Source organism: Aythya ferina (genome assembly GCF_964211825.1).
Source record: "Aythya ferina genome assembly, chromosome: 6".
NCBI classification, from domain to species: Eukaryota; Metazoa; Chordata; class Aves; order Anseriformes; family Anatidae; genus Aythya; species Aythya ferina.
Window position 1 is genome coordinate 4,592,957 of NC_140303.1, and position 22,549 is coordinate 4,615,505.

Genomic DNA, 22,549 nt, shown 5'->3' on the forward strand with positions numbered 1-22,549 from the left:
CAAAGAGAAAAATAAAGTGTTATTGCTGTGACCTATCATTGTTTTTCTGGTTTGAAATAGCAACCTGCAGCCCTGTGAGTGAACCCTGATACCTGGCTGATACCAATTCTGGAGAACAATAGATATGTGGGACAAAACAGCAATCTTTTGCCTGCTACACAAGGAATAAATGGAAGGAAGATGGAACAAAGTGAATCAAGGATACAGTTTGTGAAAGAGGCTACAATCTCTAATTTCACAGTTTAATCATTACTTACAAAGTTGAGAACAGGACAAGAGAGGAGCAGGCCCATAGCCCAGCAGTCTAAGGAGGTTTAGGGCTAATTAACATTAACTGGAAGTATGCATTGCAAGCTGCCCTGCAGCATTTCTGCCCTCCTTCCTCATCTGCAACTCTTCTGTCCCTGCTTGATACAACCATAGCATTTAGTGACCCTGAGAGCACGCAGGTACACAACCTCTGCCCTGAACAAGAAGGATGGAGATTTCCCCATGAGAATGAGAAAAAGAAGGCAGAGAACAAAATGCAACAGAAATACAGTGTAAGAAAGATCAATAGCATTAACACCAATGTGAAAAAGAGAGAGAAAGAATCAATAATAATAATGTAGGTTTGAAATTTAAGAGCAGGAAGAGGTTAACTGAGCTGTTTAGGAGTTTAGTGAGAAAATAATCTAACAGGCTTTCTTAAAGCCTTGTATCTGTGAAAGACTGAAAATCTGTACTTTAATAGTTCAGCAAGGATATTTATTACATGCCAAAGCCATAGAGGAAAGAAACTGTTCTGAGGCCAAGGAACTGTTATTCAGGCCTCCAGTGTTCCTGCTCTAGTTGAGCAGCTCCACCACTTCACACTTTCTTTGTAGTAAGTGGTTTAGCTGGAAGAGTACCTGGGTCTTATCATCCATGTGTTTATCTACAGCTCAACCTTTTTTTTTAAACTCCTTATATGCCTTTGACCAAAGGTAATTTTGCTAGACATATGACATGCCACATTACCTTCCTTCTGATGATTCTCTTCACAGCTGTCAGATGTATAGAGCTTGGCAGGAATTTCTGATGAGTGATACGAGTTGCTTCTCTGTCCTCTGCAGGCCAACAGAAGCATGTCCTAGACGAATAAGCATCCCCAAAAAACTGGTGACCGACACAGCAGACACACAGCCAAGATACCCGTGATATCTGCTTGAGGGTAGGAAAGCTCTGCAGGAGGATCTGGATAGGCTGGACCGATGGGCTGAGGTCAACTGCATGAAGTTCAACAAGGCCAAGTGCCGGGTCCTGCACCTGGGGCGCAATAACCCCAAGCAGAGCTACAGGCTGGGAGAGGAATGGTTGGAAAGCTGCCAGGCAGAGAAGGACCTGGGAGTGATGGTGGATAGTCGGCTGAATATGAGCCAGCAGTGTGCTCAGGTGGCCAAGAAGGCCAACGGCATCCTGGCTTGTATTAGGAACAGCGTGACCAGCAGGGCTAGGGAGGTGATCGTCCCCCTGTACTCAGCTCTGGTGAGGCCGCACCTCGAGTACTGTGTTCAGTTTTGGGCCCCTCGCTACAAGAAGGACATCGAGGTGCTTGAGCGGGTGCAGAGAAGGGCGACGAAGCTGGTGAGGGGCCTGGAGAACAAGTCCTACGAGGAGCGTCTGAGGGAGCTGGGCTTGTTCAGCCTGGAGAAGAGGAGGCTCAGGGGCGACCTTATCGCTCTTTTTAGGTACCTCAAGGGAGGCTGTAGCGAGGTGGGGGTTGGCCTGTTCTCCCACGTGCCTGGTGACAGGACGAGGGGGAATGGGTTTAAGTTGAGCCAGGGGAGTTTTAGGCTAGATGTTAGGAAGAACTTCTTCACTGAAAGGGTTGTGAGGCACTGGAACAGGCTGCCCAGGGAAGTGGTGGAGTCACCATCCCTGGAGGTCTTTAAAAGACGTTTAGATGTAGAGCTTAGGGATATGGTTTAGTGGAGGGCTGTTAGCGTTAGGTTGGAGGTTGGACTCGATGACCTTGAGGTCTCTTCCAACCTAGAAAATTCTGTGATAATAGCCAATTTGAGGACAAATATTTGAGAATGATAAACAACAAGCAGACTTAGTGTTGCTGTAGTTAGTCAGAAGTATGTTTTTCTAATGACAGACAAATACATGGCCAGATTTTAGCATTTGAGGCTTTCTCCATTAATGTCAATTCAGCAATAGGATCCTTAACTGCTTGTTTGTTAATGTGCATCACTAATTTTGATTTTCAATCAGTAATCTCAGCCTAAACAGAGACATGCATATTCTGCACAGATTCTTGAATCTTCTTGTCTGTTTTAAAGGAAACAGCTCGATCCTTTACATTAAGCAGATTTTATAAGGATTTGTTCAGCACTAAAAAGACACCTATTATAATTAGTAATATGAGTATAAAATTTTGCTTTTTAGCAACACTACAGGAGGTCCATAAGCGTATTTCAAATGATATTTTAATAACTGATGCTTAAATACTTTTAAAGAAACACTGTAATTAGATGTGTCTTTTTGAACCTTTCATTTAAATAATTGCATGCTAATGTAAAGAAAAACAGCTTTTCACTAAACAGTTCTTGCATTCATTAGCTGAGATTAATACACTTAAGTAGTTACTATTCAACTAAAACATTCAATAATGAATCATTATAGCAGTATTAAATTCTTAGGGCCGAGTGCTGCAGCTTGTACTCCTGCAAGTGGACAAAGTTCCTGCTGACTGAATGAGAGCTTTGACTGTATGTGAATTGTAGGACTTGTCTCAAAAGTAGCTTGAAAAACTAATCCAGAAAAAATTACTGTGCTGCAGCTGAGCTTGAAAAGAGACATTTAATGTCTTACTTATTACCTGTATAAGCCATGCACTCCATATACTTCCATTACCTCTACATGTTTTTCCTGCACATTTCATAATGTTTACAACATGTAAAGATGGAACACCTAGTTTAACTTAATGATATTCCAGAAGATAGTATTTAGAAGCTTATTTAAGGCATCCTGAATTCGGGAATTAAGTACTTGTAGTAACTACAGTAGTTCTGAATATCTTGCTGTTCTCTGTACTTTTTTCTTAATGTGACCTAGTTCTTGAATGAGAGTGGCATTCAAGTCTAAAGAAAGGATGTTAAAAATTACTCAAATTAAAATAAAATCCATTAAAACTAGTGAAATACTGAGCTCAATGGACTTACAAGAGAGACTTACATAGAATTCATTTCCCAAATAGAAATTTTCTTCATTTTAAAGAAGTAAAATTAGCACCTTACCTTTCTATTTTTTTTTGTCACCTGGCTATCTTTAAAACTGTTGGTGATTGGGTGAAATATTTGCATTTCTAATGTTAACTTCAGAAATCTTATGGATAAATTAAGAAACATTTTCATTCAAAATGCAAAGATGCTCTGTAAAAAAAAAAAAAAAAGCAAATATATTTTCTTATTGTTAAAAATTTGTTCTTTCAATTGTTTTTAAATTCTATTTATTTTTAGCTACAGGATTTTGAATATGGAGACAAATCCAAAGCAGCCATTGAATTTTAACCACAGCATTTTAGGGTAACTGAGAAAGTTAAAATGACCAGACAAATATATAGCAGTACTTGTATGGAATTCCATTTAATAATTTGTACTAAACTTTATTGACGACATGTGATGTCTTTCTATTAAGTAGCCTATGTTGCATCTTCTTCTTATGACATCCGTTACACTTTCCCAAACATTTTTATTTGATCAGTATTAGATATAGGAGTTTTAGATTTTTTTTTTTTTATCCTTTCTGAGCCATTAAGATGGTGCTTAAATATCTACTACACCACTTGTTTGCAAGCATTAGCTTTTGAGCTTTAAAAGCACAAATATTGTACTTTCTGCTAAAGTTGAAGTAAGAAAAATATGCATACATAGATTTATTATTCTTGTGAGACTTGAAGCTAATAATTTGAATTTGAAAAAAGTACTCTATCCCTTTTAAAGTTTAATACTTGTAGTTAAGAACAATTTGTTATAGCAATAGTCCTTGAAACGTTCAAATGCTTTTGAGACTTGGGCCCTGAATTACCACTTTACAAAAAGGAATTACTCTTTTTTTTTCTTCAGATAATGTTGTTTGGGAGTTCAGGCTGCACAATCCACAAATGCCTCAGTGTGGCTCCCAAGTGGAGTTTGTGCTTGTTATTTAAATTAGTGTTTTTGAGGTTGTTATGTAGAGTGGCATTTGAGATCTCAGCCTAGAGCTCTACAAGGTGAATGACTTGCAGAAGGACTCCATGGTGTTCTTTTCAATTTACCTTCAATCTCCCTCAAGCCTTAAAAAAAAAAATCAGTTTCACTATAACAAGAGTTTAGCCTTTAACATGCAAAGCTCACAAGCCCTTAGTCTTCAACAGGCCAATTTAACAGGAACAAGAAAAAAAAACATACAACAAAGTTATTGTGTTAAGCCTGCAAGTGCACTGCAGTCAGCAGAAATACTTGATTGTCTCCAAACATGACATTGGAAGCTTATAACTAAAAGGATGTATATATATAAATATATGCATAGATATATGTATATATTTGGAGATAGACATATCTGAGATAGAGTCCTGCCAGGATTTACTAAACTCTAGGAAAATGTAATGAAAGATTTGACTTTCTAACATGAGAAGACTTTGAGAAACCTGAAGAAGAAAGGCACCAACTGAGGGGATGCATGAACTGCATCCATCATTCATGCACCCCCTCAGCACAGCTTGCTGTAAGACCTCCCATGACATTTTGATCAAATTCACTTGGCAAGGATTTGAGAAATATTTGGCTTTTGTTCTCCAGTAAAATAGTTAATTTTACTGGATTTCCTTAATATCCAATGTTAATGAATCTCAAAGCACAGTTTGAACAGTTTGCATGACCAGCGTTAAAAAGCAATGGGGAAACTGAGGCCCCAGAGCTATAGTATGCCCAAGGTTACACAGCATGTCAGGTCTGCTATATTCTGGTCCCTATCAGCCACCTCATCTCAAACAAGTCCACTACTTCTAGTAATCATTACTTCTTTGGTAAGGACATTATGTTTGTATTCCTTAATAAAGGAGCTCTGTCAGTGTGCTGCAGAACACAGTACAGGCATAAAAGCAACAGCTAGCTCTAAAGTAGGGGTAGCTGATGAAGATCATAGCTCTCTAGTCACCTCTTCAAATCTCACAATGTTTTTGCAATGTTTGTTTAAATTAAGCACTGTAATTCAGAGATGCTTTAAAAAAAGGACACTTTTCAGCTATGAATACATATACACCACTGGACAACTCTTTTAGAGCTTGTCATAACACAATGGTGGGAGTAATCAACTCTGGTTATCCAGTTAAGGCATGGATGGGGTTTGGTTCAGTCTGACTCCATATTATGTAAGGTTTAAAATAGTTATGAGGAAATGGATAAGTCACAGAAATATAATGAATAAAGTACATCATTGATACATCAAGGACAGCTGTGGCAAAGCATGCTACCACCTTTCTTTGGTGAGAATTACTCTGTGGGCTTTTGGAAAACTGGAGACCTAACCTCTCTGTATTCTGCTAACACAACTGATACATATCTCATGAGACTGTGTGGGTTAAGCTGAAGAACATCACAAGAATAGCAAGGAAGGTAAACTTCTAGCTAATGAAAAGCTAATGATAAGTTATATGAAGTGGGATTAACTTTGTTGCAGAAAATTTATTAGTAGAGGGGTTGACCTTGCATTAGAACTCAGTCAATATTTTCATTAATTATGTGACAAAGTAAAAACATGTTATTGAAATTACTAGTGATATGAAGCTGAAAATCTTCAACACAGGAAATAAACATCAGAAGGATGAGGAATACACTTAGGGAGATGATCATAGTAAAAAAAAAAAAAAAAAAAGGGTTTATTTTTCATCCTAGAGTAAATTTAGAAAAATGATAATCTTGTTCGGGATTGCTCAGTTTGGTTTTATATTTGAGGCTCATTAAAACAATGCTCCAGAATCACAAATTTCTAAGAAGTCTTAGGCTGAAGTATTTTGAAGCACTAGCTCACATTTAAAAGGTCATATGTGATCCCTAGGGATTTAAAAGTACAAGCTATGACTGTAAGAATTAGATGTTTCCTAGAGACCAGATACATCACTACCAGCACACCATATCAGCAAGCAAGTTTGAGTAGCTAAAGAGCAGCTTACAAAATGCTTAGCTAATTAGAACTATTTTGGCTTTTAAAACTTGGTGTATTTACAGGTTTACTACTCATTTGATGTAGTATGAATCCACCCCAGCCTGCATTTTCTAAGGGGCATAAAAACCCTACAGCCTCATACAAAACCTACCAAACACTTGTAGAACTCCATCCTCTTCATGCTAACTCCAACCAGTAGGTCTTCTACAAAATGTGAAACAGCCTTATACTCTCCTTTTATGGACAGGAAATAATTAGGTTCAGGTCAAGCTGATTTCATTAGTGTGGTGAATTAGTATTAGTATTAGTGTAGTGAATTAGTATTCACCTGGAAATCTGAAACCTCTTGTAGTTCTCTACTGGCTGCACTGACAGGCAATATAGTATAGGCTGTGTGATAATTATAAAAATAGTAAACATACAAATTATATTGTTAAAAAAAATTAACAGGCCTTGCAATAAACCTGATGCAGATCAACGATCATGCTCGCATTCACCTGTGGATACTATGGCAGAGTGTGATCCATAGAGTCATAGAGACAGAAGCCTAGAGAAATATTATGGTGGAATTACAGACTCATCCTAAAGAACTATTATGTGTTTGTGTCTACTTGTCAGCCTGAACTTAAGGCCAGAGTTCATTAAAATATTATTAGACTGATGCACGTAAAATAGCAGAAAAGCATACGTACTTGAAGTTTCCCACTCAAAACAATGCATTGAAGATTTTCTGCATTATTCCTGGCAAGTTTTTAGTTACAACATCAGCCGTGTCTAATATATTGGAAGGTCGGTAAGGGAACTAATAAAAGCCTACTATTGATCAGGCATGTGCCTTGTAATAAGAATCTGCAATAATTTGAGTAGCAATAATAGTTTCTAAGAGAATTGCCACATACATAATACAAGTGATTTCTAGTATTTTCTGCTCCCTGTGGGAGGACGGTCATGTATTACTGGAATTTGCTGCATAATGATTCACAAGCAAGGCGGTTCATAGTCCCAAATCAATTCTTATCTGTCTTTTTAGGATCAACACTATGTGTGATTAAACTTAAAAGTAGATACGAGTATATGCTGCTCCTACTCTTAAAAAAAATGTGAAAGCTCTTTAAAATAATTCGCCCATGCTTTATTCTTTCCCCTTCATATTCCCCATTTTATTCTTTCCTCTTCAGGTTTCCTGGGCTGCCAGATGGAGGTGATCTCTGTAGACAACTCCACTGAACCCTTAAAGACTTTGCACCAAGTAGGAGATGAAAACAAGAGTGATTAAAACTCACAAAAATATTTAATGAGAATACACTGATGAAATGGGGAGAGCAATGGACACTTGGTCTCAAAAAATGCACAAGCGACTTACTTAAATTAAATGCGGATCACAGCCATCACTCCTTCCCAAGAAATCACTGTCCCACATTATATGCTCTGTTTCTTTCCTTCTCTCTTGAATAGATTTAGATTTGCCTGTGATCTTGTTAGCCTTCAAATGATGAAGAAATAGAGTAAAAATAGATCAGCTGTAAACTTAACTATTAAATTGACTATGCTTGTACTGACAGTGCTGATAAAGAGCCCATATCTACAATGAAGCTACTATATTAAATTAATGATCCAGCTACTGTACAGCAGTAACAATGTATTTTAGTGATGGTATTTTTGATTGGCTGAATAAAATAGCTTATTTACTTGTAAATACTTTAATAGATGCAAAAACATTCTAAATGACTCATATAATGATCTCAAGAAATGATGGGATGTTCAATTCTGAATCTCTTCATGGAGAAAAATTAATACAAGTATAACAAGAATGGGTACATTTACCAGCAAGATGACAGAATAAGATTCTCATAAAACAATTAATATTCATAATAATAATGGTAATTTTCTTATTCTAACAGAAATAGTCCTGAAATATATTATTTCTGGTATCACTACTATTATGGATATTTTTGTGGCTGATGTACAGACAAAATTCATTAACTTAACCTCCTATCGTTCCAAATTGGCATCCTAACCTTGATTTTTCTATTCCCTCATGTATTACACTCACATGTATATTGTACATTCAGTACTCCTGGCTGTATGATATTTCCTTTGGCTGTTGTATTTTGCCAATAACAACCACCTTTTAACATCTCTGGTAGAAATTATATGTGTAATTATGCTATGCACACCCATACATATTTATATCTATGCAGGAAAAAATGTTTAAATAAAGAGTTGGCAGTTTAACTGAGAAATTAATATACTTATTTCCCAGAAAATACTCTGACCCCCTAATAACAGTTCCTTCCATGTCTCACAACTGGAGAGCAGCACAAATATATTAGAACACATAATTTTTATTCTACTTTGCACAGTGCTTTTATATAATTGCAGCCTTCACCCTTTTCGAAAAATCCCGAGTGGGGCAGTACTCCCATGATTCCCATGATTTTCATTGAAAGCTGGATCATGCTGTTTAAGTCCAGCCCATGGTGAAGGTGCTAAGGGACCTAAGGGACAGATGGTCTCCATGGGGCCAGAGAGACCCAAAAAAGCATTCAGTGAACCTGCATTTCCCTGACCAGAGGGGTTATGAGACTAACACAGGACTTTTTGTGGGGTAAGAAATCTTGCAATTGCTTCAGCGACGTAGCTTGAGTGCCTTAAGGTGTTTGTGTTTGTTAAGAGACACTTGGAAATGATTTTTAGTTATTTGACAAGCACCAGGAGATGGAGCTCCAGACTACGCAGCATAATTTCTTGGTGTAGGAGCAATGAAACGTTATTTCAGCACGGCTAAATGCTTCTTTCTTTTCAGCTCATCATTTACAGGATTTCTTTGAGTCAGCTCTGTACTTAAGGGTATAAACTGCTCCTTCTTTGAAGCACTGTATTAGCCCCGGGGAGCATTTGCTAATGTTTTCCTTCATTGATCTATAGACTGAGTCAGGGAAAAAAAAGTCTGGATATGGATAAATCCGAACATACATTGATCTAGAATATTTGGGTGGGGGAGGTGGGGATAACAACGGTAATATACAGTAATTCTAATTTTATCATCTACCCACACATTTCATCTGAGTTTATGGAAATGCTCTAAAAAGAAAAATTCCTTGGAATATACCCATGAAAATATGCTATCAGGTACTTTCTTACTAATTCACTTAGAAAGGAAAATCACAGATTTATTTACTTAATAGCATAGTTGTTAGAAAGGGGAGAAAGAAAACATCATTAAAATTCTTCTATGATATAGTCTTAACATTGCTTTGCTGTTGTTTCAGAAATTCTGTGTTTTGCAGGCTCAAATAATTTCAGTCAATATTTAATCACTACTATGGAAAAAGTAGTTGATTTTTTTCTAAGTGGTTAGCTTTCTGTGGAGCTCTCTGACAAGTGGCCAGCTATGGACATCTATACAGACAGCTACTCCAGAATGTGAAATGGTAACACTGCTCAGATAAATGACTTAAAAAGTGAACCCTCCATGAAGCAAAAATGGTTCAGTTCTGATTCAGCCTCCCACCTCATGAGTAGCCTGATATGGCAATTAACCTTGTTTTTAACTGGTATTTAAGTTTAAAGTGTATGCACCTGCTTTGATCACTAATCAGGTTTTTGATATTAATCAGGGAGGTTGTGTCCAATATCCTGGTGTCACAAGTTTCTCAGACTGTGAATAAATTACATTCCTATTTACATTTTCCCAGTAAAATAGAACGTGAGAACTAAACTTTTAAAAATATAAAGAGGTTTAAGAGCATACTTCCTGCCGACTTTTACTTTTTGTGTACCTGTTAATATGTTTTCTTTAGATCATATTAGTTTAAACTGTTCTTTTTCTTCTGTGCTATGTAAGAGTAGAATGAATTGTGAAAACAAACAAACAAAAAAAAAACAAAAAATCTTGTATTTATGCTATTATGCTTCAAAACTGTGATATAAGTTCTGGCAAAAATTTACTACAGAAGAGCTTTATACTAGTCATAAACTTTTGACATAGGAAATACATGGAATACCAATTATGGGCTGTTCAGAAATACCCCTTGACATTTTTAGAGTGCAATGTGAGAAAGGTTCACCTTTTTCCCCTATTTAATTATGACTTTTCCAAATAGGGTGCTCCAACTCAATGGGAGTCACTGCACTTATAGCAGTGAGGAAAGATAATTTAAGGCTTTTATGATGAGGGGAAGGGAAGAAACATATCTTTGGGCTGAAATGGTTATGAGTTTTTAGATCAATCACCTGTATGGAAGTTTTTCCATTGGTATCAAGATATTAAGATATTTACAACCAACATATATCATATTGAATGGATTATACAGAAGAAAGGAGGAATATACTCAACATACACACTATAGCATTTTTATTAAATGTCTAAAATAAGGTAGTTATTAAGAAATTTAAATCAGAACATCTCACCAGAGATTATATCATGAAGTCCAGCTGTAAGCTTAGTATTTCTTCTCCACATTTTTAAACTCCATTTGCCAAAATCCTAAAAACATTTCTTCTGTGCTTGTGCTCTGATCACCTGCAAATACAAAACAAGAACAGACAAAACATTAATTTCCTCATTCTTGAAATTCATTGAGTGAACTGACCATTTCTGCTCCCAGTATTGTGAAAATAAGTTTTACTGTGAAGATCACAGGTTGCCATCACAACCTTGTTACAGTAGTACAGTCTGAAGCTTATTTGAGTTAAAATTTGCACTTGACATTCATTGGCACCGTCACAAATTGTCTACCATGGTTTCCAGCCTGATAAATAAAACCAACATTAAATGATAATAACAATAGTTATTTCATGCATCCAAGCATAAACTTGTTAGTAACTTGTTAGTAACAGTGACCCTGAATAGGTTCCTGATGTACAGGGAGAGCTGGGAGTCTGGAAACACCCCTGAAGTGTCCTGAGACATCACCTCACTGTGTTTATTAGACAAAGATGACCATTATAACTTGCATCGCATGCGAGTTTTGAAAAATACTTGTTTGTTTTTTTGGTTTTTTTACTTGCTAGAAATTTCTAGGTGAACAATTTCCACCAAGATTAGCAAAGACAATCAACATGGAATTTATAACTGCAACTGGAATTTGTAAGTGTTTATAAGCTGTAGAAGCTTACTGCAGCAACCTTGACATCAAACAACAGTAATGTGCCCTGTGGCCTTTACTGGCAAGAAGACCAGGAACTTCAAATCCCTAATATGAAGTTCTTAAAGAAATGCATAAGGAGTGATCATTCCAATACTGCATGAAGTAATGACAACCAGAAAAATTTATTTCGAGTGTGTGCAGGGGTTCCCAAAACTTGTTCTGTTGTGGGTAAGAGGTCTAGGAAAGATGACTGCTCTCAGTTCCAGCTATTGCAAGGTGGCCAAGTAAATAAAAGTTTGCCATGCTTCTACTTCAGAAATATTATGCATTCATGAACAGAAAAAGCCTCCTCTGGTCTGCAGAATTTTAAATGCTCCCTCCATGAAACAAATCTTTGTAAATCATTGTTAACAATGCAAAACTATGAGAATTCCTGTTTCAGTGTGATAACAAGATCGTAGAAAAGTGCTCTTGTTACTTCTAGTGAAGAGGGTGGATTTTTATAGAATATGCCTGGTAGCAACTTCTATAATTAAGGTTGAAAGGTAACTCATAACTTTATGCAGCATTTCCCTTTTGCGCTGCAATTTTAGTCCTGAACTTATGCCAATGTCAACACTTTAAAGTATGAAGAAAAATTCTTCCATATTCTCAAGAAGAAAGAATGAAAATACATGTTTACAAGAGTGACTGCTCTAAGCAGCTCTATGCTCCAAATGGCTGTAGTTTGAATCACAGAATCATCTAGGTTGGAAGAGACCTCCAAGATCACCTAGTCCAACTTCTGACCTAACAGTAAGCAGTCCTCCACTAAACCATATCACTAAGCTCTACATCTAAACGTCTTTTAAAGACCTCCAGGGATGGTGACTCCACCACTTCCCTGGGCAGCCCGTTCCAATGCCTCACAACCCTTTCAGTAAAGAAGTTCTTCCTAACATCCAACCTAAACCTCCCCTGGAGCAACTTTAGCCCATTCCCCCTCATCCTGTCATGAGGCACGTGGGAGAACAGAACAACCCCCACCTTGCTACAGCCTCCTTTAAGGTACCTGTAGAATGTGATAAGGTCGCCCCTGAGCCTCCTCTTCTCCAGACTGAACAATCCCAGCTCCCTCAGCTGCTCCTCTTGTTCTCCAGACCCCTCACCAGCTTCGTTACCCTTCTCTGGACTTGCTCGAGCACCTCAAGGTCCTTCTTGTAGCAAGAGGCCCAAAACTGAGCACAGTACTCGAGGTGTGGCCTCACCAGAGCTGAGTACAGGGGAACAATCACTTCTGTAGCCTGGCTGGCCAGACTGCTTCTTATGCAAGCCAGGATGCTGTTGGCCTTCTTGGTCTTCTGAGCACACTGCTGGCTCATATTCATCTGACTATCAACCAATACTCCCAGGTCCTTCTCTGCCAGACAGCTTTCTAACCACTTTCTCCCAGCATGTAGCACTGCTTGGGGTTGTTGTGCCCCAGCTGCAGGACCTGGCATTTGGCCTGTTGAACTTCATACAGTTGGAACTTCATACAGTTGGCCTCAGCCCATCGGTCCAGCCTATCCAGATCCACAGACACATGCACCTAACTTGGTGTCATCTGCAAAATTACTGAGGGTGCACTTGATCCCCTCATCCAGATCATCGATAAAGATATTAAGGAGGACTGGCCCCAGTACTGAGCCTGGGGGGACTCCACTAGTGACCAGCCTCCAACTGGATTTGACTCCATTCACCACAACTCTTTGGGCCTGGCTATCCAGCCAGTTTCTAACCCAACGAAGTGTACACCAGTCCAAGCCATGAGCAGCCAGTTTTTTGAGGAGAATGTTGTGGGAAATGGTGTCAAGAGTCAAGGTAGAGCACATCCACAGCCTTTCCCTCATCCACTAATCACGTCACCTTGTCACAGAAGAAGACCAGGTTAGTCAAGCAGGACCTGCCTTTCATAAACCCATGCTGACTGGGCCTGATCACCTGGTTGCCCTGCAAGTGCCACGTGATGACACTCAAGATAATCTGCTCCATGAGCTTCCCTGGAACTGAGGTCAAACTGACAGGCCCATAGTTTCCCGGGTCTACCCTCTGGCCCTTCTTGTAGATGGGTGTCACATTTGCTAGCTGCCAGTCGACTGGGACCTCCCCCGATAGCCAGGACTGCTGATAAATGATGGAAAGTGGCTTGGCCAGCTGTTCTGCTAGTTCTCTCAGTACCCTCGGGTGGATCCCATCTGACCCCATCAACTTGTGTATATCGCAATGCAACAATATTATAAAGGACCCGACCATGACAAGGTCCAAGATTTTGATCTAGGATAAATTGGTTCTGAATTTTTAGTATACATAAAGAATAACATATACTGAATGAGCATATGCATATAGGTGAGCAAATGTTCAATGCTTTCACCCATGTATAATATCAACTTCACCATGAGAAAACTAGTAAATGTGGAAAATCAGGGAACTGATGTAGGGATTTTCTTTTCTCCATGTTCCTTACAAGAACTTCTGTTGGCTTAAGAAACACAGACAAAATTCAATCTCCCAGCTTTCTGCTTCAACTAGCACTAATAGTCACCTTAAATATCAATAATCTCAGTTACTTATGCCTTAGCATTATACATTAACATTAAAGAAAAAAAAAAAGAGAGGATGAAAAAATTCCCGTTTCTACAGACATAGTTCAACCTTAACTTTTTGTTTGTTTGTTTGTGTGTGCATGTATGTGTGTGAAAGTGACAACAAGAATCTGCAATGTTTGCTCTTTCTGTGTTCAATGGCATCTTTGCCTTTTACACACTCAGGAAAGGTTAAGGCCACAGTTTCAAGGATGGTTTAAGTGATCTGCTAAGGTTTTCCTGCTCTGCCTGAATTTCCCCTTCAACTCCAGTGTCTGGGCTGCGCAGCTGAATCTGGTAAAAACTGAAAAACGAAAAGACAAACATTACTATGAGGCACTCCTCAGCCTGGACTGCTGTTTTTAGGGCCCTAAGCTGTGATGATCCATAGTTTGTTGCTCTTCCCATGCCCAGTGTCTCTCCAATGTATTTGCTCCTATCCATATCAGAAGTGGAAAACTACACTAACTCCATTAGTCTAACTCCAAAGACCTTATATTTTGTCCCATAGATTTCCATGTTTTTATGCAATGAAAATATTCTAGCAGTGACCAGCAGTAGATAGACCAGTAGTTTCTATCTACTCTCTTTTATGCTGGGCCCTGCGTAAATAAAATATAAGCATGGATATAAATGAGTCTAAGTCTACTTACAAGACAAAATGTTCAGAAAAAAAAAAAAAAGGAAAAACAAACAAAAAACACAGAACAACAACAAAAGCAACAACAAAACAAAACAAAACAAAACAACATCTTAAATAGTAGAAACCTTAGCTTAATTTTACAGAGACGCTATACATGTAATGGCCACAAAAGACAAATCCATCAGTATTTGGTGCTCAGGAATAAAAAAAGCTTTGCTAACTTGAAGAGGAGAACTATTTTAAGAGCCAGTTTCCCTATTCAAATATGTTTTCAGGCACCTCACTGACAAAAAGTGGCCTGATGCATAACTGCGTGGTAATTTAGAAAAGGGGTTTTTAAAATCCATGAAGCAGGTTGGATACTGACCTCCACTATAGGTAGAAATTTCAGTCATCTTCCTACCTGTCAGAGTAACTTGTAGAGTTGCTGCCTGCATCGCAGGTAACAAGACACTTTTGCAAATCTGGCCCAGACCATTTTTATAATTTTTACAACTTTTACTAAAAAATAAACAAACATAATAACAAAAGTCCATGTATTTTAACTCACTCCACATCTTTCTTCTTATTACTATTGTCACCACCACCATTAATATAATCATTATTATTATACCATCATTTACTTAGTTCTCAAAATAATTCTCTCATTCCCCCTTTTTTTTCTTTTCTTTTCTTTTTTTTTTTTTTTATTATTAATTCTTGTTTTTGATAGTTTCCCTCTTCTGTGACTCCTCAGATATCTCTAATGATTTGTCCATATTTAGGATTATTACATATAGCCCAGACAAACTGGTCAGATCTTCTGAGTCCAAAGCGCAGCTTTTTGCTTGGATAAAACAACATCCAAGTGATGCAAGAAACAGTCTCTTTTTCTAATGAATGGCATGAGTGGAAACCTGGCCCACAGGAACAAAACATCAGAACTAAACAGTGGATCCAATCTCTCCCACATGGTCAAGGCAGAGAAATCCCAAAATATCATCTAACCAATAACCTATTGCCAGTCTCCAGGCAAAGAAACAATTTGTCAACCTCAGAAAACTCCTAAAGTCAGAATAAAGAGCTACAAAAAGTGGTATTTCCTGAAAATTATACAGCATATCTCTAATGATAGGAAATATGAATCTGTGGAATTAAATGACAAAGCTCAGGACAATTACATGTCAGCTGTTTGAGATTGATTTTAGCCAGAGGTTAAGCCAAAGGCTAAGCCCATTTCTGCTGAGCAACAAGCCATGTGCATAAGGCTCACATTTGAAGTCTCTAATTACTGTGGTTAGATCAGGTTGTACACTTGACTATGTGCGTGTTGGCTTTCTCTGACAGATGTGAGAGAGTGCTAGTGTTAAATTATCCCTTTTAAAATCCTTTTATGTTTATTGATCAGCATTAGTTCAAGAACCTTTCAGGGCATACCCAAGAGGTTGCATAAATAAGTGGTAAAAAACTCAAGAAGGACTCTGGTGTGAATGAGAATTAGCAATTCTGTAGACTAAATCCTGATTCCTGTACTCAAACTGGAAATTAGTTTAGTATGCCACTGAGAGTAGTGGCTATTGGAATAAGGAGTATCTGAATTGACCCAGGGTTGAACCCAACAACTTGGTCTTCAATCCAGTTTTGGTCTTTAATCCAGTGTAAAGGTGTTGGCTAGTACATGCAAACTTGTAAACCTTTCTAATGCACGAGGACCCTGGTGGTGTTATTATTTGATATACCATTAAGTGACTGCCTGATGGTTCTGTTTCAGTGTGAAAACTGACCTTCTCTTATTTTTTCTCACTACTATCAGTAAGAGATGCCCAGCTGAACTCTAAAAGCTTGAACCCTTTATTTTCCTTTAATGAAAATACTACTTAGTTCATTAGAATGGTAGCATGCTTACAGAAGTAGAGTTTCTACGTGCCACGTAGGTGGTTATAATAGCACTTCTAGATATTCTTGAATGAATTCATTCATTATTGTTCCTTCAATAATATGCACGAGACAGGAAATTAAATATTGTAAATATTTATAGATAATATATAGAGAATAAAAACATTGGAGAGATTCTAGCACTGGTGATATCTGCTTCCAAGTAATGATCATGGTTCACTGGTGATAAGGCTGTTGTGCTGAATGACTTGTTTTCAAGATCCCAGTCATGATTAGTATGCTCTGGTACTGAGTTGTAGACATATTCTAGCTAACAGTAATGATGAGACTGGGGTTTGAGAGAAAATGACAGGTCTGGGGCCTCCCAAGAGTTGATAGAGTCAAATCTTTCTGACTACTCTCAATTACATGATACTGAGTTATAAGTTTTGTATAAGGTGTGGTGATGCCACCTGCCAGACAAACAAAACTTCTCATTCTCATAGTGCTGGGAAATCAACCTCACTTTAAGGGTTGGTGAGGTTTTCCTATACAGCTTCAAGTTCACTAGAGTCTATTTCTTGACAGCTTCAGTCTGATGGCTTCCGGTTGTTCAAAACTGCATCTTCTGACATCATTGTTCATGGCTTATTGAATTTTATAAAGGTAGTTTGCAAGTGATATGTGAGGAAGATACGCATTATAACTTGCACTTCAAGTGCATTTCCAAATTCATTTATCTTGCACAAACAAGTGTTTTCTAAAAATCAAGAACTAAAAATGTATCTGGGAGTAGTTCTCAGAAGTCTAATACTGCAAGTTCTGCTACATGAAAATGAAAAATAAATTGTGAATGCTTATTCATGGCGAATTGTTCCCATTGATCCAATTATGGCTTCTTTACCAAACATTTCACAAGACTGATTTAGAGATACCTGTCCAGACTGATCTGAGAAGAAAAGCATTAAAAAATTTATGTTGTTACAATATATACAAAATGCATTAAAGTAATAACAGCAGCCTGACAGAAACCCACAAAATCAAAGACTTTCAGAGGGGAGGTTGAAATGCCATTCTTAACACACCAAACAGAGAGATTACAGCTTTTGTGGAAGATGAAATTACATGCTTTTTTGAGACTTCCTAATAAAGAATCATTCAGGCACACTGTAATGGTTTCAAAATTATATGGTATTTTAATCCTTTGCATTTGTCTTTGTATTATGTAAGTTAGACTTCTATCAACATTTCAACACCCTATCTTAGACAACTTATTATCTTTTCATTACTTTTCTTTTTTATAGGAGTAGCAGTATTTGGCATAAAATTCCCTGTTCTAGAGACACTTCTTGTACTCTGGGAAAACTAACGAGATTTTTGTGTAAGCTTTGGTTCTAGATCAGCACTGAAGTATTTTTAGATGAATTATCAAAGGACTTAGAAAATTATATATTAAAAACTAAAGTCAGCTGAATGACTGTTGGTACTAGTACTTACTTCTAATTACTCCAGGCAGTGGTGAAAATTATACATGTACACTGTTAGGACAAATTTTGACCAGAATGGCTCCACCCTAATCTTATAACTGCTAATTGTCCTGTTAAAAATTCATAAGCCTGTATTTCATACTAATTACTAACTTAATGGGAAAAATATAAATAAAACAGTACTGCATAAATATTGTAAAATAACTTACATCAATTGGTCACTCAAAGTGTTCACTGAAGCCAGGCTGGCTTACATTTCAGTGATATCAAGCACAATACAACTGGAAATAGATGAGACCTATAACTTTCTTTGTTGAGGTTAGAGGTGAAAATGGTTACAGATCCTCACTTGTAGCAGTACTCACATGCACCTAGGGCTCCTAGTACAGGGCTTTTGAATATAAATGACTATTTAATTACTCTAAATACCAGAATAAATCTGATGTTATATGGGCCTCTGCTCCACAGACTTTATTCAAAACTTCTCAGATTCCTCCTTCAGAAGCAGCATCGCCAGCTACACAACCTGTGATAAGTTTACCAATGGCAGCTGGAGTACTGCTATTCAGTACTCACACAAGCAATCTTACCCTTTGATGAACAAAGAAGTTTCAACTGTCAAAGCAGTGGCGAGGGATAAGGTGAAGGTCTAATAAATAGAGTGGATGAATTGCGAGATAAGAGTATTAAGTATCAAGGACAAATCTGAGCATTTACATTTTTCTCTAATGCACTTTTTATGTTCATAACCCTTTGCATTGTACCATATTTACTCTCTGAACTAAGAACTTTTGTGTGTCAGAATAACTGTGAGGGATAAGGTGAAAGTCTAATAAATAAAGTAGATGAGCTGAAAGATATGAGTATTAAACATCAAGGACAAAGCAAAGCATTTACATTTTTCACTAAAGTCTTATTTATTTATTTATTTATTTATTTTTATTCAGTATATCATTCCACTACTTTCTCATGCTATCTTTTGGTAAACTATCCAGCTGATCAATTGTCAATGAACACCAGAAGGTCTATAAAAATGATAGAAGAAGTGCAAACTATTTCTGTACTTACATTTCTGTTCTTACATATCTGTAAGATATGCTCAAAAATTATTTTGAGATGAAGTAGGTTCCAGGTCCATCTGGAGCCATTTTTTTTCTGATGTAGATACAAGTGGGCCTCAGTTCTGTTTTGGGATAAACAGTAGGACTAAGTCATACTGCAAGACGTGCTCACTCCTTTGCATTTGTCCTACCATTAAATAGCAACCTTAAAAAAAGGTTCCATTTTTAAGGTCATCACCATGCAACTTGAAGAAGGCACAAATAGCTGACTCCCCCAAGCCCCACAGACAAGAACAAGCAAAGGTTTGACAGAGTCCTTTGACAGTTAGAGCACATTGTCTTTGAGAGCTGGATCAGACCTTCTGCTATCATCGCTGGAAGTTAAATACCTTCTGAGGTGGCTGTGCAACACCATTATATTTTTGTCTAATAAGCTGGTCAGAGATGGCAAGCATTCCATTTCAGAGAGGAGGCCACATTCCGATAATACTTTCAACCACTATAGACTCTACCAAGAAAAGCCATATGTGCCTCAGAAACTGCACCTGTAGTTCCACATTAGTATAGGGTTCAAATACACTTTCTCCTGGTGTTCCATAAAAATAGCCATAAAAATAGCTCGCACTTTGGCTCTGGTTCTAGATCAGAGATGCTCCAGGCAGGGAAACTGAAGTTGAGGGTTTCAAGCTTTCTGAGTGCAGATGCAACTGACTTGTACAATTTGACATTGAAAACTTGAGCTTGTCTTAAGCATCATTACTAAAGGCAGCATGAATGCAGAAACACTTGTGAAAAAAATCATGCTCAGCAGGAATTCAGGCATGGTTCAAAATGATGCATTTGAATTTTAAAAAGCTTTCTTAATGTTCACTAAGTGCAGTGATTTTGTTGTATCTCCTGGACCAGAACGCTTTGCTGGGAAAACACACAGTTCTTGAGGACTGGTTCAACACACGAGCAGCATGTACTATGAAAGACTGTAGTTTAAAATAACTGCTGATGAAGAAACTTCTGTGGGAGATTTGCCAGACTTATAAAAGAAAGAGATACTATAGCAGAATATAAAAACAGATAAATAATAAATTGCAACTTCGTCTGGAGCTATGGACTGTGTGAGTATTTACGGTTTTGAAAGGTTTTATGGGGAAAATGTTTTATTTTTTATGTTTTGAAATATATAGCAACATAAAAACGTAATGGTTGGCTTAACCTATAAAGAGTTTTCTAATCAGTAAGTCCCTGACAGAAGGTGGAATTTGTATCTCTGTGCAGAATTTATTTTTTTCTTTTCCTTTTAATTTTCGAAGTCCACGATGCCTTGAAGTTGCTTGACATTATAGGATAAATTTTCAAAGCTCCATGCAGGAGAGGTGCCAACACAAAAAACATCAAGCAAGCACTGAGTTATGTTTGTGCATCTCCTGTGCTGTGTTTTCATAATTTCTCCCATATATCTACATAAAGATAGGGTTTGCAAATAAAGCAAAATTATAGATTGAGATGGTTATTTTCCTTCTTCCATGTTATGTGGAAATTAATAAAGTAATTAAATGTTACATTTACTGTTCATTGAATTACTTGGTTGTTTGGTAATTATTAGTGTGATTACAAAGTGACATAAACAACCGTGTGGCTCAAATGTGCAATTATGTTCAATATATGCTGAGCTGACATGCTCAAAACGTATTTCGCTGATTTTGCAGGCAATTAATAAATGCTCATGCAAAGTGGCTTGTGCAAGGAGCTATAAATAATGCATCAGAGTCCAGTTTTTGTTCAGCTTGTGCTTGAGCTTGCACTGAAGCATACTGCTTGTGAAGCCAAACGGGGACAATTTAACTTGTTCATTGAAAAAAATTAGGTGAAAGATAAAGGCAGATTTTTCACCATTAGCTTATTCCCTCTCCTAAGACATCTGTGTATCTCATCACATTGTACTAAAAACGTGTAAATAAGGGATTAGTGGAGATTTTGAAGAAGTAGCATTTGGTCCCCATTTCTCCCATAATGTTGCCAAGACTGGTAAAAAGAAAGTAGCTGTGTTTGCACGTGGGGACTTTCATGTTATTTTTCCTATTTTGTCATCTTTTTACTGTAAAATAATACTGTGACTGACACTACTGTATGCTTGCACTGATTATAAGAGAGACAGGGTTACTCCTTTTCCTCAAATATTTGTTTGAAAAACGAACAGTCTTTTATCAAAAATGAAGTCATGACTCACTGTGCTGAGCCACAGCCACTCCAAAACCCATAGCTATGTAGTATTTTGTAAGGTGGTGAGACACAACTAAATACTTTTATACAAATCATATGGGACATTATATCATTGCAAGGAACAAAATAAATATTCTTAACATCTTCTTAACACATCTGATTATAAATATTGAGACTATCTCAGCTCTGTTCCATTTCTTTAACTGCATTGGCAGTAAGCTTGATTTTGCTGGCTGGGATGCATAGTAAAGAGCTACTCCAGGTAGCAAAGGTGCCAAGAGGACACACTGCCTTCTTTTGTGGCCACTCTAAGTGCACAAGATATAAAATGGGCCATCCTGGTGTTTCTTTCTACTTTTTTTTTTTTTTTTTTTTTTTCCTTTCTTTCCTATTCTATCTGTTCTGCATTGTGTTGAGGTTTAATGCATTTCACTGCATTGGATAGTTTGGCCATTTGAGGCTGCATATAATCCATTCACAAGTCTCAATGCACAGGGTTATTCTCACTAGGCTGGCAGGGAGTAAAGGGGAGCAACATAAAAACAGGATCGTATGTGTATGCTACAGATATTTTCTTCCTAAAAACACTGGAACCTCTGGGATCAAGTGACCTTGAAGAAAAATTTTTCACCAGTGCCACAGCACAGTAAGTTTGCATTGCTCTAGGCTGATGACTTCAGCTGTGTTTTCTGCATTGGCTCAGTAATGTCCATAAATCTTGCACGTTTTGCTGCTAGTGCAGGTCCAGGTGCTATTGCGGCTTTTGGTGTCACTATAGTTATCGCTGTTTCTTTGGTCCCTTTGGCACTTTGAGTTGTTTCCTGAAGAACTTGAGAAGACTGATTGATGAGAGTACTTGGCTTATGCAGAGAAACAAAGGAGGAGGAAGAAAAACAGGAGAAAGCTGGCTTATGTGGCCCAAATAGCTCTCTATATGAAAGGAGTCAATATAATTTCAGAAAAAAACACCCTGATTCCAAGTCTTCTTTGTAAATATGAATTAGAACTCAGTCCATAAATTGCCAGTATTTTCACTGTACTTTAACCTATAGAATTCTGCAGCTTTTTAGGGTGAAAAAAACATTGCTTCTGCTAAGTGCATCCTGAGCCCTGTTGGAGTCTCTGCCTGAAGCATCATTGTCAGTGAGTGGATAATAAACAGCGTTATGTGGTGTGTTGATCAGTGGCAGTTACCATACGTTGCGGTCCTGACTAGAAGACTATTGTAGATCTAGGAGATAATGACCCATGGGTATAATGGACCAAGCCAGTTTTCATGGAGTCCTGATTCATTAAGAGGCAGACAGGCAGACAGGCTAAAGCAAGGCAGTGGGATAAACCATGCACTCAAATGTAACACCAGGAAGCATCTCTGGTGAAGATGAAAATACAACATTAATCTTGCCATTTCTCACACCTT

At 37.6% G+C, this 22,549-nt stretch overlaps 1 protein-coding gene across 1 annotated transcript in view; it reads right to left on the reverse strand.

The window, feature by feature from the left end:
* LOC311438552 (uncharacterized protein) overlaps positions 1-22,549 on the reverse strand; it is a gene marked incomplete at its 5' end in the record, with an annotated part of 410,467 nt that overhangs the window by 36,987 nt on the left and 350,931 nt on the right. Inside the window, 3 exons of the mRNA XM_084523032.1 lie at positions 1,000-1,111; positions 7,535-7,654; positions 10,585-10,696. The remainder of the gene's footprint in view (positions 1-999; positions 1,112-7,534; positions 7,655-10,584; positions 10,697-22,549) is intronic.